General features: G+C 47.5%; 1 protein-coding gene across 1 annotated transcript in view; it reads right to left on the minus strand.

Moving 5' to 3' along the window:
• The window catches only part of C2CD5 (C2 calcium dependent domain containing 5), a 419,591-nt gene that overhangs the window by 391,207 nt on the left and 13,466 nt on the right, over positions 1–14,918 (minus strand). The window lies entirely within an intron of this gene.

Below are 14,918 nucleotides of genomic sequence, written 5' to 3' on the forward strand. Positions count from 1 at the left end.
ACAGACTGAGTGGGCATTCCACAAGGCGCATGAGAAGGGGAGGGAAGAGGGGGGGAGGAGGGGAATAGAGACATCTCGGAATCGTTTGCATGGATAGGATGGGGACAGGTGAGGGGGACCTGGATTAGGGTTAATGTCTCCCGCGGATAGCAGGAGGAGGAGCAGAATGTGGAGGAGGGTGGGGGAGGTCGAGTGGCGAAGGCGACGAAGACGAGGTGTACTTAGGAGGAAAGGGGATGGGTTAATGACAGGAAGGAAGTGGTGAAGGTTAAGAGCTAGGAAGGAGGCGGGGGACAGGAGGGATGGTGAGGTGGAGGGGGATGAGGGTGAATGGGGTATTGCCATGGCGGGCAGGGCGGGAGGGCAGCGAGTTCTAGTAGTAGACAGTGGGAGTGGGGGGGAAAGAAGATTAGGAAGGGACAGGGCAAGGAAGAGAACGTGGACAGGGGCCATAAGTACTGACTGAGGTGTGGCAGGTGACTATGTAGTGACTGAGGTGATAAGCAGATAGATAGAGCTGGAAAGCTGGGTTTTGGACTGGCGAGTAGGTAAGTCAATGGCTGACAAGCTAGCAGGCAGGTAGGTAAGTCAATGGCTGAGAGGCTCGCAAGCAGGCAGGCTACTCGATGTGTTAACAGGCAGGCGGGTAGCAGCTGGAACAGGCGGTCAGGAACAAGCTGGGGTAGATGGACAGGAGCAAGCTGGAACAGGCCGGATCAAGTTGGAATAAGTCCTAGCAAGCTGGAACAAGCCGGATCAAGTTGGAATAAGTCCTAGCAAGCTGGAACAAGCAGGAACAGATGGACTGTGTCAGGATGAGCAGACGGTCAGGAACAGATGGACTGTGATGAGCAGGACCAGAAGAGGACAGAGTAACAGGATACGCTGAGATGGATGGATTGGAACACGCTGGAACAGACGAACTGGCACAAGCGGGTCATGCAGGAACGGATGGAACAAGCTGGGTAGGCTGGGATGGACAGACTGGAACAAGCTGGAACAACAAGTTAGAACATGCTGGGGAAGGTTGGAGCAGATGAACTGGAACAAGTTGGAAAAGACGGACTGGAGCAGGCTGAAACACACTGGAGCTGGTGGACTGGAACAAGCAGGGGGTAAGCTGGATCGGCGGACTGGAGCAGGCCGGGAACAGGAGGACTGGAATACGCTGGAGCAGATGGATTGTAGAGTCTGGATCAGGCGGACTGGACCACACTGGAGCCGATGGGCTGGAACAAGCTGGGGGTAGGCTTTCTCAGGGCACAGACCGTAGATGTCTGCCCAGTACTGTTCTTGTACTAAGTTCTGAAGCTACCTATATACATTTATTATGTGGGGGGTTTTTATATGTACAATAAATTTGTTTTATATTTAATATTATGTTTTTAGTTAAGAGTCTTTTTACTGCATTTATTTTACAGAAAAATATATGCTTGACTCCCAAGGAAGGCGCATCAGACACCGAAACGCAGGACTGCGTTGAGTCACTTTTAGTCATTATTCATTAATAATCCACTTGCTTTGGAATCACATTGGTCTATCTCTTCTTTTGTTTCTGTTTTGTTGACAATGTAATGTTATATTATCATGTTTTATTCATGTAACAGCTGTTTATGTTAATGTTGTAGATTGACCCTTGATGAAGGCACACTGATGTCGAAACACGGTCCGTGTCGGGTCTCTGAATAAAGGACTTGCGTTTTCTCCCATCTTGAAAGCCCTTTGTGCTTGTTATTTTTGGACCTATTGATAAACATGGGGCAATAATGCAAAGCGCCTCTCATGCATCATCGTTTTCCAGCCCAGCTTCTGAAGCCTTGTTTAGTTTGGGGGACCCACCCAACCCTCACTTACGTCCTCCTTAAGTCCAGTGGGATTAAATGATACCCAAGTTGGTTCTCCTCTTCCACTGAGAAGAGATCAGTTCCTAGTATGCCCTAGACTCCACCTTTATCTGTCAAGTTTCTTAAACCTGTGACTTTCAGTGAACCAGCAAATGAACATCTTGCCTCTCCTAAAGAAGTGACTCTGGTGGGTATTTGGAGGACAATTCGAGGGTTGGAAGATTTAGTAAGTAGTCCAGTGTGTCAGCTTTGTGACTTTTCACATCAAGTACTTTCACATATTCAAGATGCTAAAGCTGAAGTCCTGAAGTTAGAGGCTCATTTATCACCAATTCATTCCTTGCTTGGAATTTTATATGCTACATGAACCTTAGGAATTGAGGATAATTTGGTCCTCCGCAGGCAATTAGAGGCCTTGGAGAACCAAACTAGCAATAAAAATGTACATGTTTTGAATTACCCAGTATGTTCTTTGTTATCAGCTGAAATACTGTTTAGACAATATATAACAATATTTAAGTCTTAGTATTATCAGAATCTGACAAAGCCTGAAGAGCGCTGAAAGCCTGCCTCACCTGGTCCCTTACAGAGGCCAACTCCATGCTCCCCCAGCATCTCTCTTCATCCCCAGATCCAGCAAACCCACCTCGTATCTATCAACCCCTCCCCCCCCCCCAATCTAGAAGCTCACCAGGTGTTCTTTTAATGCTTTTTATTATGCCCCAACATAAGTAGGTAGAGGGGGGAGTTGCCAGACCTGGGAATGACAAGAAATACCATGGGAGCAGGGAGTTAGTCAGAGGGGTTAAGAGACAGGGAGATTTACTTGACCCAGGCAGGGGTGGGGTGGGTTTGAGATACCCAACCCAGGCACGGGGAGGGGGGATTAAAAAAGGGGGGGGATACCCAACCCGATCACAGGGAGTTTGAGAAATAAGGAGGAAAATACCTGACCCAAGTATTGGGGGGGGGGGGGGGGTTCAGATACCTACCATGGCATAAGGGGATTAAGAGAAGGGGATACCCCCTCCCCACATGCCAGGGTTGGGTTAAGTGAGAGAGGGGGAGGATACTCAACCAGGACATGGAGGGGGTTTAGGAGAGACCTGACCACAGCATAGAAGTGGGTTAATAATGAGAGAGGAGGGAGATACCTGACTCAGGCAAGGGGTGGATTAAGAGAGACGAAGGGGATTGACACTCAAGCTAGGCATGGAGGGGGGGGTTAAGCGGGGGGTTGCGGGGGAGATACTTGACACAGGCACAGAGGGGAGAGAAACAGACATGCTGGACAATAGGGGTGTGGGAAGAGATAGGGAGATGTTGGACCTAGACCTAGAGGTGGAAGAGAGAGAGGGATGGGGAGATGCTGGACAATGGGAGGGAGGAAGAAAATGGAGGAACGTTGGGCCCTAGGGCGGAAGAAAGGAAGAGAAGGAGAATGTCGGACCATGGAGGGAGGGAAGAGAGGGAGAGATGTCAGACCATGGGGCAGAAGAGAGGGAGGGAGGGAGGGAGGGAAGATGGACATGGGAGGGAATATAGGGAGACCGAAAATAGAGGTTGGGCACAGGGGAGGGGGAGTCCAAGGTGTGGGGAGGGCAGATGCACAATCAAGGGGGGTTGTAGAAATGTTGGATATGATGAGCACATAGGGAAGATCTTGCACACAGAGGGGGAAACGAGGAGAAGCTAGACATAAGGAGAGATGGGAACAGAGTGCAGACAGTAGACACATAGGAGGTAGATAGAGAAGAAATTCTGGATACTGGACAATAAAGGAAGATGGAATGAAGATAGGTTGCATGATGGGGAATATATGAAAATGCAAGGGATATGCTGGATTTACGAGAGCATATAGAGATGGGGGAATTTAAGGAAAAGAAGGGAAATGCCTAGACAAGGAGGGAAAATATTGGACATGGGGGCATAGGAAAACAGACATGCTGGCTTTGAGAGGGACAGGGAAAGAGTGCTGATGCTGGGCACGGGATGTGGCCACTGAGAGAAAAAGAAGGACAAATACTGAACAAAGGGGTGTGAGAGATGCTAGACACAAGGAGGATACATACATCTAGAGAGAAACATGCAGCACACAAGGAGGAGGGAGAGAGAGAGAGATAGTAGATATAGGGAAGGGATAGTGAGAGATAGAATGCTGAGCAAGGGGAGGGGCAAAGAGACAGAGAGTGCAGAAGAGAGAAGATGTTAACGAGGGAAGTTAACCGTGTGGGCTACCGTTAAGATGGTTATTTTACCACAACTCATGCATTTTAGCACAGGGTCCCATTTTATGCAACAAGACCCTGTGCCAAAATAGCATAACTTGTAGTAAAATAGTCTTAACTGTAGTCCACGTCATGCTATTTTAGAAGTGCAGGGTCTCATTGCATAAAATGGGACTCTGTGCTAAAGTAGTATATTTTATGGTAAAATAACCCGTCTTAACAGTAGCCTATGTTGATAACATCCCTCATAATGAAGGAGAGGGGGAGAGATGCTGGACACGGGAGAAGGAGGAAGTTATTTAAAGACTAAAGAGAAAAAAAAAGAGATGGGGAAGGGGGGGTTTGGATGAGGGAAAGAGATGAAAGGAGGGAGCTTGAGGAGAGGATGGTAAGGACGAGGTGAAGTAGATAAAGAGAAAATTAAATGTAATCAAGCTGAGAGGTAGAGATCAATGTCCAAAATAGGTGAGAGACGTAGTACCAGACGGACTGGAGACCCTAGAAGGAAAGTTAAGAGAACACAGGGGACAGCAAAAAACAGAAACTGAGACCAACATGATTAGAAAAATGAAACTGTCAGACAATAAAGGTAGAAAAAAATTATTTTCAATTTGGTGATTTGAATATGTTGATTTTTGGAATTTAAGGGCCTTTTTTGTACAAAGCTGTACTAGCAATTCCCAGGTGGCAAATGAGAGGAAGCCAAATGGGTTTCCTCTCATTTGTTACGCAGGAATCACTAATGCAGCTTTGTAAAAGAGGCCCTCAATCTGCTAATTTTATATTTTGTACTGTACAGGGAGAGTTGCAGCTCGTGTTTCTCTGGTGGTGTACTGCATGCAAAATGTAGTTCTTTGGAGGTTCAGTTTAATTTGGGTATAAATTTCTATTTTTAATTTGTAGTCACTTATTTTGTACTCTCTTATAATCTAGGTTCTAAGCGTGTGACCGAGACCAGATATTTTGTAAGCATAGAAATTTTATGTACAGGTGTTTAGTTTTCCCAGTAGGTGTACTGATGATCTAGAGCAGGAGTGGGCAACCACAGTCATTGAGGGCCACAACTGAGGTGGAGGGGGGGAGGGGACCAAGGCAAAAGTTGGCTCAGGGCACCACAGTCCCTTGAGCTGGCCCTGCTATTTACCTAGAAATGTTGTACAGCTGAATCTGATGTGTTGTCTAAGTTGCATCTTTTAATTTAACAAATTTCCTGTAAACTACAGGACAGTATTACAGAGCGACACCCCCCTTCTGGTACCTTTCACCTGAGAAAAGATAAAATTGCTGTAATAAAATCATATTTTTAAAAGAAAGATTTCATATATTGTGGTGGTAAACTGAAGATATTTCCAGATGTAGGAAAGCTTTTCTTCAACTGAAACCAAGTGTGGTTGGAGCAAGCTTCTTTTTGAAGTTCCCCTGCAAGTGCTTAACAAAATTTCCCCGATTCAAATTATGTTTTGGGGGTTTTTTTAAGCCAGCTCAGCTGGATCATTTACTGAGCTTGCCTCTTTATTTGCCTGTTGGATTGGGGAGTAGTAAACTGGGTCTTAAGACTGTTAGGTACCTTGTGCAATGTTATTATTCCAAATGCTTTTGTATTTGTTTCCTGTAAACTCTCTTCCCCCCCATTCCCTTTAACCTGGACTTGATTTGTTTTCCTCTTGCTAAATTATTTTATATACAAGATTCAATGACAAATAAAGAAATAAAACACACACACACACAAAAATGCTGTGCCCACTATGGGGAAATTAAGCATTTCTCAAATCAGACCCATATTTAGGCCACAGATATGAATCTTTCCAGGCCTTGAAGAGGGTAGAAATAATGGAAGCAGAAAACTCCTGCCTCATTAGGCATCTTCTTTCATGGGCCAGACTGTAAACCAAAAGAGATCTGGATCCTCCATCTCCACCAGCACCTCAATAGAGGCAACTGCAGCTCCACTAACAGAAAATGAGGTCTGCATACCAAGGACAGCAAGACCAAATCGGGGTTGACCAGAAGTACCAAGAATGGATGTTGCTATTCTCTGAATAACTCTGCCAATCAGAGACCATGGAGGAAAGATGTATAGAGCTACTTACCTGGGCCGAAGCCACACCAGCCCACTGATGCTGACCAAGCCAGTCTCTCTCCTGCAGCTGAAAAATTGTGCCCTCTTGATTTCAGCTGCGTGGTCATCAGATCGAATGACAGGGGGCCCCAACAGGAAAGCAGGATCTGTAATGCTATCAAATCTAGTTCTTATTCCCTTGGGTCCATTAAATTACAGCTGACATAATCTGTTTGCACATTCTCAGTAAAGTGAGCAGCCAAGAGGGATACGAAATGTGCTTTGGCCGACCCACAGATGCCTTCTGACTCCAAAGTCAATACCGCACTTCTGGTTCCCCCCGCTTGTTGATGTAAACCACTCCTTCTGGTGCTGTCCAAAATCACCCATACCGCCCACTCTCAAACCACGGAAAGGAATTCCACCAGTGCTAAACAAATGGCCCACATCTCCAGCTGACTGATGGGCCAGGCAGAGTTCTACTGGGACCAGTGCCTTTTTAACATTTTTATAAGCAATATTGTGGAAGGACTGTCAGGAAAGGTTTGCCTCTATGTGGATGATACCAGAATCTGCAATAGGGTAGACACTCCTGATGGTGCAGATAACATGAGGAGGGACCTAGTGTAGAGGCAATACAGCTAAATGCAGTCTGTCGTGCATAAATGACAGGAATCTTTCAATTGAAAGGAAGGTCTGGAGTGAAGGGGCATAGGATGAAAGTGAACGGGGATAGATTCAGACGTAACTTAAGAAAATACTTCTTTACAGAATGGGTGGTGAATGCAGTGGAGAAAAAGACCATCTGAATTCAAGAAACATTGGGACAATTACATAAGATCTCCAAGAGAGAGGAAAGGATAGTAGATGGTATGGACAGGCACACTGGGTAGGACACATGGTGTTTATCTGTCTTCATTTTTCTATATTTCCTAGAGCCACAAAAGGAAGGCACTTTAGGAGCCCTGGATGGGCCAGAACAGAAATCAGGAGCCCACCTGCCAGACCAGCTGTGCCTCCAGCCTACACTCTACCTCTGGGTCATGCCATACAGCTAGTCTTCCAGGTGCCTAACCAGTTTCTCAAGATCCTCACCAAATAGCAAACAACCTCAGAAAGGAAGTTTACTCAAATGCACCTCAGAAGCCACATCCGCTTCCTCCCTACCAGCATAGAGGCTACATGGCAGTAGGAAACACGGACTGGATCCTACAGGTTATCTGCCAAAAAGGAAACCTGGACTCCAAGCACACTACCTCTGGGGATTCTGGGAGATGCTACAGCCAAAACTGCCTACACATATAGCAACTTGAACCTCATAGCCATCAAAAATGCCTGCTTGAAAAGTTACTCCACCTTCTTTTCATGAGTTTCTTGAGAGTCGAGCCCTCCTCAACCGGAATCAGGGTCTTCTTGGCCACAGCCGTGACCAAAGCATTCACGTTGGGCAGGTGGAAAAGCTTATCCATTTCTTCCTGAGGCAGAGAATAAATCATTACCAGCAGCTTCGACCCCCAAAGACCCTACTCCAGGGGCTCCCACTTGGTCAACAACTTGTGGGAGAGCGCCATGTACACAGGGGTCACTCTGTGGATCTTCCAAGACCCTCCAAAATAGGGTCCCCCTCCTCCTGCTCTGACACTGGCTGTGCTGAGATCCACAATGTCTTATTGACAGTCAATGAAACAGGATAACTCTTCCCAGAGAAATAATCTGATAATCAGGGATTCATCCTTCTCCTCTACTTGAGGGAGGTACGCCAGCCCAGAGCCCTCTCCCTCTGAAAAGGGTGGACTCTGAAGCCTCCCATAAGTCAGCCACCTGGCTCCCCAAAGTGAAGGAGGAGGTTTCAACCTGAAGATCCCTGAATCTTCTGCGCTTGCCTAAGGGAATGACCCCTGGGGCCCACAAGGACTCTGACATGGAAGACATGTAAGCTCCTTAGCCAGGGACTGCTTAATATAGCTAACAAGAGCCTGAAGGCACTTGGGCCCATGGGGTCCCTACTGACCCCTACAGGGGTAAGAGGTCCTACCAACCCCTCCCCCCACAAATAAGAGAGAATGCTGCTTATCCTGTGTAAGAATATGAGAGAAAGTGACAAAATGTGGGAACCACAGGTGTCAAGACAAGGCAAGGGACCAGCCTGAGAGCCCCCCCCCCCCCCCCCCATACACTCTAAAGACTCCCCGAGCACCATTCCCGGCAACATCAGAGCAGCCCGTCACAAATGAGGCAAAGGGAGCTGTGAATGCTCTGCACAGCACTGGCTGGCAGGCATACTTGCAACATGTAGCCAGTGCATATAACGCCTCCTCTCCCCACTCACAGGCCTGACGTAGCTCCCAGCTGCCCAATCGGACCATTGCAGCCAGCCTCCTGCTCCTCAGGTTCTGTACAGGAGTGTGGGATACTGTCACTTTATTTTCCTCTAATTTTTTGGTTTGGTTTTTAAAAAGTTTTACTTCCCTGACAACCCAGAGAAGCAAGGGGACAAAGTCAGCCCAACTAAAATGTTTTCTTTTTATTTAATTTTATTTTTGTAACTACACCCTGCTGACAAGCCCCCCCCCCCCCCCCCATCAAGGGTCCAAGCCAGACACCTCATCAAACAATCTATAGCTTGGGGCTGAGAAGAGAATTAACACCTCCTGGCTCAACTGGTACAAGCTCCTTTTGACTGAGTCCTAGGAACGAGGCCTTAGAGTACAGGCTGTGGACTGTGTGCTGGGGAACAGACCTAGGACCTACTGCACCAGCCCAGACAAATCTTTACCGTCAGCTGGAAGTAGAGAAATACTGGAAGGTTCCAGAGTGCACCAGCCCTTATAGTGGTGATGTCCCTGGAATAGTTCAGTTTCTCTATCTCCATCTGCTGGAAGGAAGAGCTCACAATCCACTTGTGTTCACTGGTCTAGCAGGGATGATAAGGAGTTTACTTTGGAGTTATTCAGCATTACATAATAGTAGTGGAAAAAAAGTACTCCACGGGCTACCAATACAAAAGCTCTACAATTATCTTTTCACCTTACTATATTCAAACGGTTCTCAACCCAGTTTCTGAGACACACTTAGCCAGTCGGATTTTTGGGATAACCACAAAGAATATGCATGACATAGATTTCCATATAATGGAGGTAATGCATGCAAATCTCTCTCATGCATGTTTATTATAGACTAGTAAAAAAGGCCCGTTTCTGACACAAATGAAACGGGCGCTAGCAAGGTTTTCCTCGGAGTGTGTATGTTTGGGAGAGTGTATGTGAGAGTGACTGTTTGAGAGTCAGAGTGAAAGTGTGAGTCCAATCCATGCTCCTCTGTCACCTGGCCCCTCCATTCATCCCTATCCAGCAATTCCCCTCTTCCTGAGTCCTGCCCTTCCAATCCATGCCCATCCATGCTCCTTTGTTACCTGCCCCCTCCATTCATCCCTATCCAGCAATTCCCATCTCTCCCTGAGGCCTGCCCTGCAATCCATATCCATCCATGCCCATCTGTCCCCTCCATTCATCCCTATCCAGCAATTCCCCTCTCCCTGAGTCCTGCCCTTCCAATCCATGCCCATCCATGCTCCTTTGTCACCTGGCCCCTCCATTCATCCCTATCCAGCAATTTCCCTCTCTCCTTGAGGCCTGCCCTCCCAATCCATGGCCATCCATGTTTCTCTGTCACCTGCCCCCTCCATTCACCCCTATCCAGCATTTCCCCTCTCTGCCTGAGGCCTGCCCTCCAATCCATATCCATCCATGGCCATCTGTCCCCTGCCCCCTCCATTCATCGTTTTCCAGCAATTCCCCTCTCTCCCTGAGCCCTGCCCTCCCAATCCATGGCCATCCATGTTTCTCTGTCACCTGCCCCCTCCATTCATCCGTATCCAGCATTTCCCCTCTCTGCCTGAGGCCTGCCCTGCAATCCATATCCATCCATGCCCATCTGTCCCCTCCATTCATCCCTATCCAGCAATTCCCCTCTCCCTGAGTCCTGCCCTTCCAATCCATGCCCATCCATGCTCCTCTGTCACCTGGCCCCTCCATTTTTCCCTATCCAGCATTTCCCCTCTCTGCCTGAGGCCTGCCCTGCAATCCATATCCATCCATGCCCATCTGTCCCCTCCATTCATCCCTATCCAGAAATTCCCCTCTCCCTGAGTCCTGCCCTTCCAATCCATGCCCATCCATGCTCATCTGTCACCTGGCCCCTCCATTTTCCCTATCCAGCAATTGCCCTCTCTCCCTGAGGCCTGCCCTGCAATCCATATCCATCCATGCCCATCTGTCCCCTCTATTCATCCCTAGCCAGCAATTTCCCTCTCTCCCTGAGTCCTGCCCGATTGGTTGTGTCATAGCTCCGCCCTCGACGTCATCACGTTTGACGCGTGGGCGGGGCAGACACAATGCGATCTCACCCCCTTCACTTTGCTAAGAGAGGCTTCAATAGAACGTTGGAGGTGCGTTTTATATAGAGAGATATTATAGTACTATAGGAGAAAAAAATGTGGGGGTTTTTTCATGATAAATAATCTCTGTAAGCTGTTACAGCTCCAGTATACCCAGTGCAAAATAAGACAGCCAATGTAAATTCTCAAATTGGACATATTACAAACACTAAAATGAAAATAAAATGATTTTTTTCTACCTTTGTTGTCTGGTGACTGTTTTTCTTTGCATATTGGTCCCAGTCTGTGATTCTGCTTTCCTTTGTTTTCGCTTAACTCTTCTGTGCCATTTGTCATTTTTGTCTCGTTTTTCTTTGCTTTCTTCAATATTTTTCAGGCTCTCTCTCTGGCCAGATTTAATTCATTTTTACTATCCATTCTTTAATTTCCTTCATCTACCTGTGGCTTTTCATCTTTTCCTCACCCTTGTTCTCCAGTCTTTCTCTATTCCCCTTTTCCTTCCAGCAGCTCTGCTTTCTCTCTCCATCCTTCCAGTGTCTCCCCTATTTCTTTCTGCATTCTTCCATCCAGCGTCTTCCCTCTTTCTCTCCCCATCCTTCCGTTTTCCCTCTCTCTCCCCAATCCTTCCATGTTTTTCCCTCTCTCCCCAATCCTTCCATCTGTGTTTTCCCTCTCTCTCCCCATCCTTCCATCTGTTTTCCCTCTCTCTCCCCATCCTTCCATCTGTTTTTCCCCTCTCTCCCCAATCCTTCCATCTGTTTTTCCCCTCTCTCCCCAATCCTTCCCTCTGTTGGTTTCCCTCTCTCCCCAATCCTTCCCTCTGTTGGTTTCCCTCTCTCCCCAATCCTTCCCTCTGTTGGTTTCCCTCTTTCTCCCCAATCCTTCCCTCTGTTGGTTTCCCTCTGTTGGTTTCCCTCTTTCCCTCTCTCCCCAATCCTTCCCTCTGTTGGTTTCCCTCTTTCCCTCTCTCCCCAATCCTTCCCTCTGTTGGTTTCCCTATTTCTCTCTCTCCCCAATCCTTCCCTCTGTTGGTTTCCCTCTTTCCCCAATCCTTCCCTCTGTTGGTTTCCCTCTTTCCCCAATCCTTCCCTCTGTTGGTTTCCCTCTCTCCCCAATCCTTCCCTCTGTTGGGTTCCCTCTTTCCCTCTCTCCCCAATGCTTCCCTCTGTTGGTTTCCCTCTTTCCCTCTCTCCCCAATCCTTCCCTCTGTTGGTTTCCCTGTTTCTCTCTCTCCCCAATCCTTCCCTCTGTTGGTTTCCCTCTTTCCCCAATCCTTCCCTCTGTTGGATTCCCTCTCTCCCCAATCCTTCCCTCTGTTGGTTTCCCTCTTTCCCTCTCTCCCCAATCCTTCCCTCTGTTGGTTTCCCTCTTTCTCTCTCTCCCCAATCCTTCCCGCTGTTGGTTTCCCTCTCTCCCCAATCCTTCCCTTTGTTGGTTTCCCTCTTTCTCTCCCCAATCCTCCCCCCCTTCCCCCCCCCCCCCCCGCGACACTCCGGGCGAGTCCTGCACTTAGTATTTTTTTTTTAAGACTCAGAACGTGCGAACGATGCAGCCGGCAGCGATTGAAAGAGGCTGTCTGGGCTGGCGTCTGTGTCGGAGCTTCCCTCACCCTCTGCAAGTCCCGCCTTCGTTGTTACAACTTCCTGTTTCGCGGGACTCGCAGAGGGTGAGGGAAGCTCCGACGCAGACGCCTGCCAGCCCAGACAGCCTCTTTCAATCGCTGCCGGCTGCATCGTTCGCGCGTTGTGAGTGTTAAAAAAAAAAACTAAGTGCAGGACTCGGCCGGAGTGTCGCGGGGGGGGGGGGGGCGCGGGGGGGGCAAAAAAAAGGTGGCGATGCATTGTGGGGGGGAGTTTTGTTTAGTGTTTGTATCGGAAGGGGGGGTGCTGAGTTGCATGAATTCCTAGGCAGGGGGAGGAGTTGGGAAACACGCGTAGCGTGTTTCCCTACTCCTCCCCCTTTCCTTGTTTTTTTGTGGAGCAGCTGTGCTGGCGACGTCATCCTTGGCTTCACCCAACTCAGCCAATCAGACGTGCTACACGGTCTGTGAGTGTCATTGCTCCGCCCACGAGGTCATCACGTTTGACGTGTGGGCGGGGCAGACAGTCATGGATGAAAAATTGATCTCTGGCGCCTCACATTTAGAACGTTGGAAAAGTGAGGCTTCAGAACGTTGGTGGTGCGTTTTATATAGAGAGATGGGGCGTGGCTTAGGGCGGGTCTATGAGTGAGGGTGACTGGTCCTAGCCTATGAAGACTACATGATTTTTGTGCTTCTCTGCCTTGGAGTGAGCTTCTCTGCCTTGGAGTGAGCTTCAGAACGTTCAAGGTGGGATTTATTAATATAGACTAGTGGAACCCAGCCCGTTTCCTCAACAACGGGCCCTAGAAAGGCTCTCTTGTAAGCGATTTTTTGTCTCTCCCCTGCCCTCCCCTCCATGTCCAGTGATTCTTCCCTTTCCTCCCCTCCCCCATCCCCAGCGATTCTCCTCTTTCCTGCCCTCCCATCCATGTCCTGCGATTCTCTTCTCTCCTGTCCTCTCCTCCCATTCCATCCATGTCCATCGATTCTGCTCTGCTCTGCCCTCCCCTCGATGTGCTGCGATTCTCTCTTCCTTTGTACCTCATCGTTTTCTGGCTGTCTTCCCTTCCGTTGGTAACATCCTGACGTCAGCTCGCCTCCAGCGTTCCCTTCCATCTCACTGCTCCACCCTCTGACGTCACTGCATTTTGATGCGAGGGCGGGGCAGCGAGGGGGAATGGAACGCTGGAGGCTGGCTAATGTCATGAGATACGAACCCAGGCAGCCAGACAGCGATGGAACATTGGAGGTGCAAATTATTATATAGGATATCTGGAAAAAGTGACTGGCTGTGTGTGTCCTAAGGACTAGGTTGAGAATCCCTGCTCTAAAGACAGAGTTACAGTATGTCAAAATGTTTAAATTGTTATCACTTCTCTCTCCTTTACTGAGACTTCTATTTAACCCTATAAAATAAAATATAAAGCAGAGATTATGAACCAGACGTACCTGCTGTCTCTCTGAAATTCCTTTTCGTGATGCCGAAAAGAAGGGGCCGGCCCTCCTCCACCGCTCCTCAGCGGCAAAATGTTTCTTCCCAACCCACAATGCAAGCATACCTTCAGAGGAACGCGGTTTCAGAGACGTTGGGGAATAACCCGCTGATCCGCTCCGAGGTGAATGGAGACCCCGTGGCGTTCCCTGGGCTAGAGCTATCGCTCAGCCCCGACGAAAGAACTCCTCCCCCTCAACCATTGAGTAGCAGTACTCCCCAGATGGCGTCTTCTCTCCTGCTACCAAGTGGAACAGTGGGGGGAAGTTGGGAGGTGCATCGAACCAGTGAAAGTCAGTCTGAAGGAGACCTGACTACTCCAGATTCATCAAAAGAGGCTCCAGCAGTACCTGGGATGTGTGGTTCTTCCTCAATAAATATAGAGGTAACACCAGCTATTTTTCCTATGTCTTTGGACAAACCAAAAGAAGTAACACTAGATAGTTTATGGTCACTGATAGTGGAATTGGTGGAATTGGGAAAGACATTGACGCCACAGGTTACAAAATTATCTCAAGGGTTTTCACACTTAGAACAAAGGACTAAGGATATTGAACTCAAAGTTGAAGTAGTGAATAAAAATAATGAATCTGAGAATGAAATTTAAAAAATACAACTAAATCAGGACTGTATGACTAGAGACTTAATTTTCCTAAGAAGAAAAACAGAATCCCTGGAAAATGCTGTAAGAATTAATAATTTACGTCTATTGAATTTTCCTAAACAATCAATGGTTCCGCCCAGGGATATGCTAAGGAAATACATAAAAGATATATTAGGAATACCTGAGGAGGCTATTCCACCGTTCTCTCAAGTATACTACCTGCCTACAAAAATGAGAGAGAGCCAAATCCAAGAACTTAATGTTTCTGAGATATTGGAAGCTTCTGACAGTGAAATGATTACCGACTCTCCTTGCAATGGTGGCATTTAACACCAGATAAAAACTGGTTGATAAGACTTTTTTTTTTCAAAATAGAGAAAAAATTTCCTTGGATTGAAAGTTTGTATTTTTCCAGATGTGACCAAGGACACTCAAAAACGGAGACAACAATTTCTTTTGATGAAGCCTAGAGTTCTTCTTTTGGGGGCAACATTTTTCCTAAGATACCCCTGCAAGTGTGTTGTCAAATATGAGATGAACAAATATGTCTTTTTTGACCCACCCCAGCTCACTGCATTTTTAACAGCTAAGCAGCCTATTGGGAGGGGTGAGAATAGTTCAGTGTAATAATTAACTGAAACCTTTAAGGGAGTCTGATTCAGCAAATTCCTATTTATGTTTCTTGTTATGCATTAAATATCCATATATGTAAC

The sequence above is a fragment of the Microcaecilia unicolor genome, chromosome 9, assembly GCF_901765095.1.
Source record: "Microcaecilia unicolor chromosome 9, aMicUni1.1, whole genome shotgun sequence".
NCBI classification, from domain to species: Eukaryota; Metazoa; Chordata; class Amphibia; order Gymnophiona; family Siphonopidae; genus Microcaecilia; species Microcaecilia unicolor.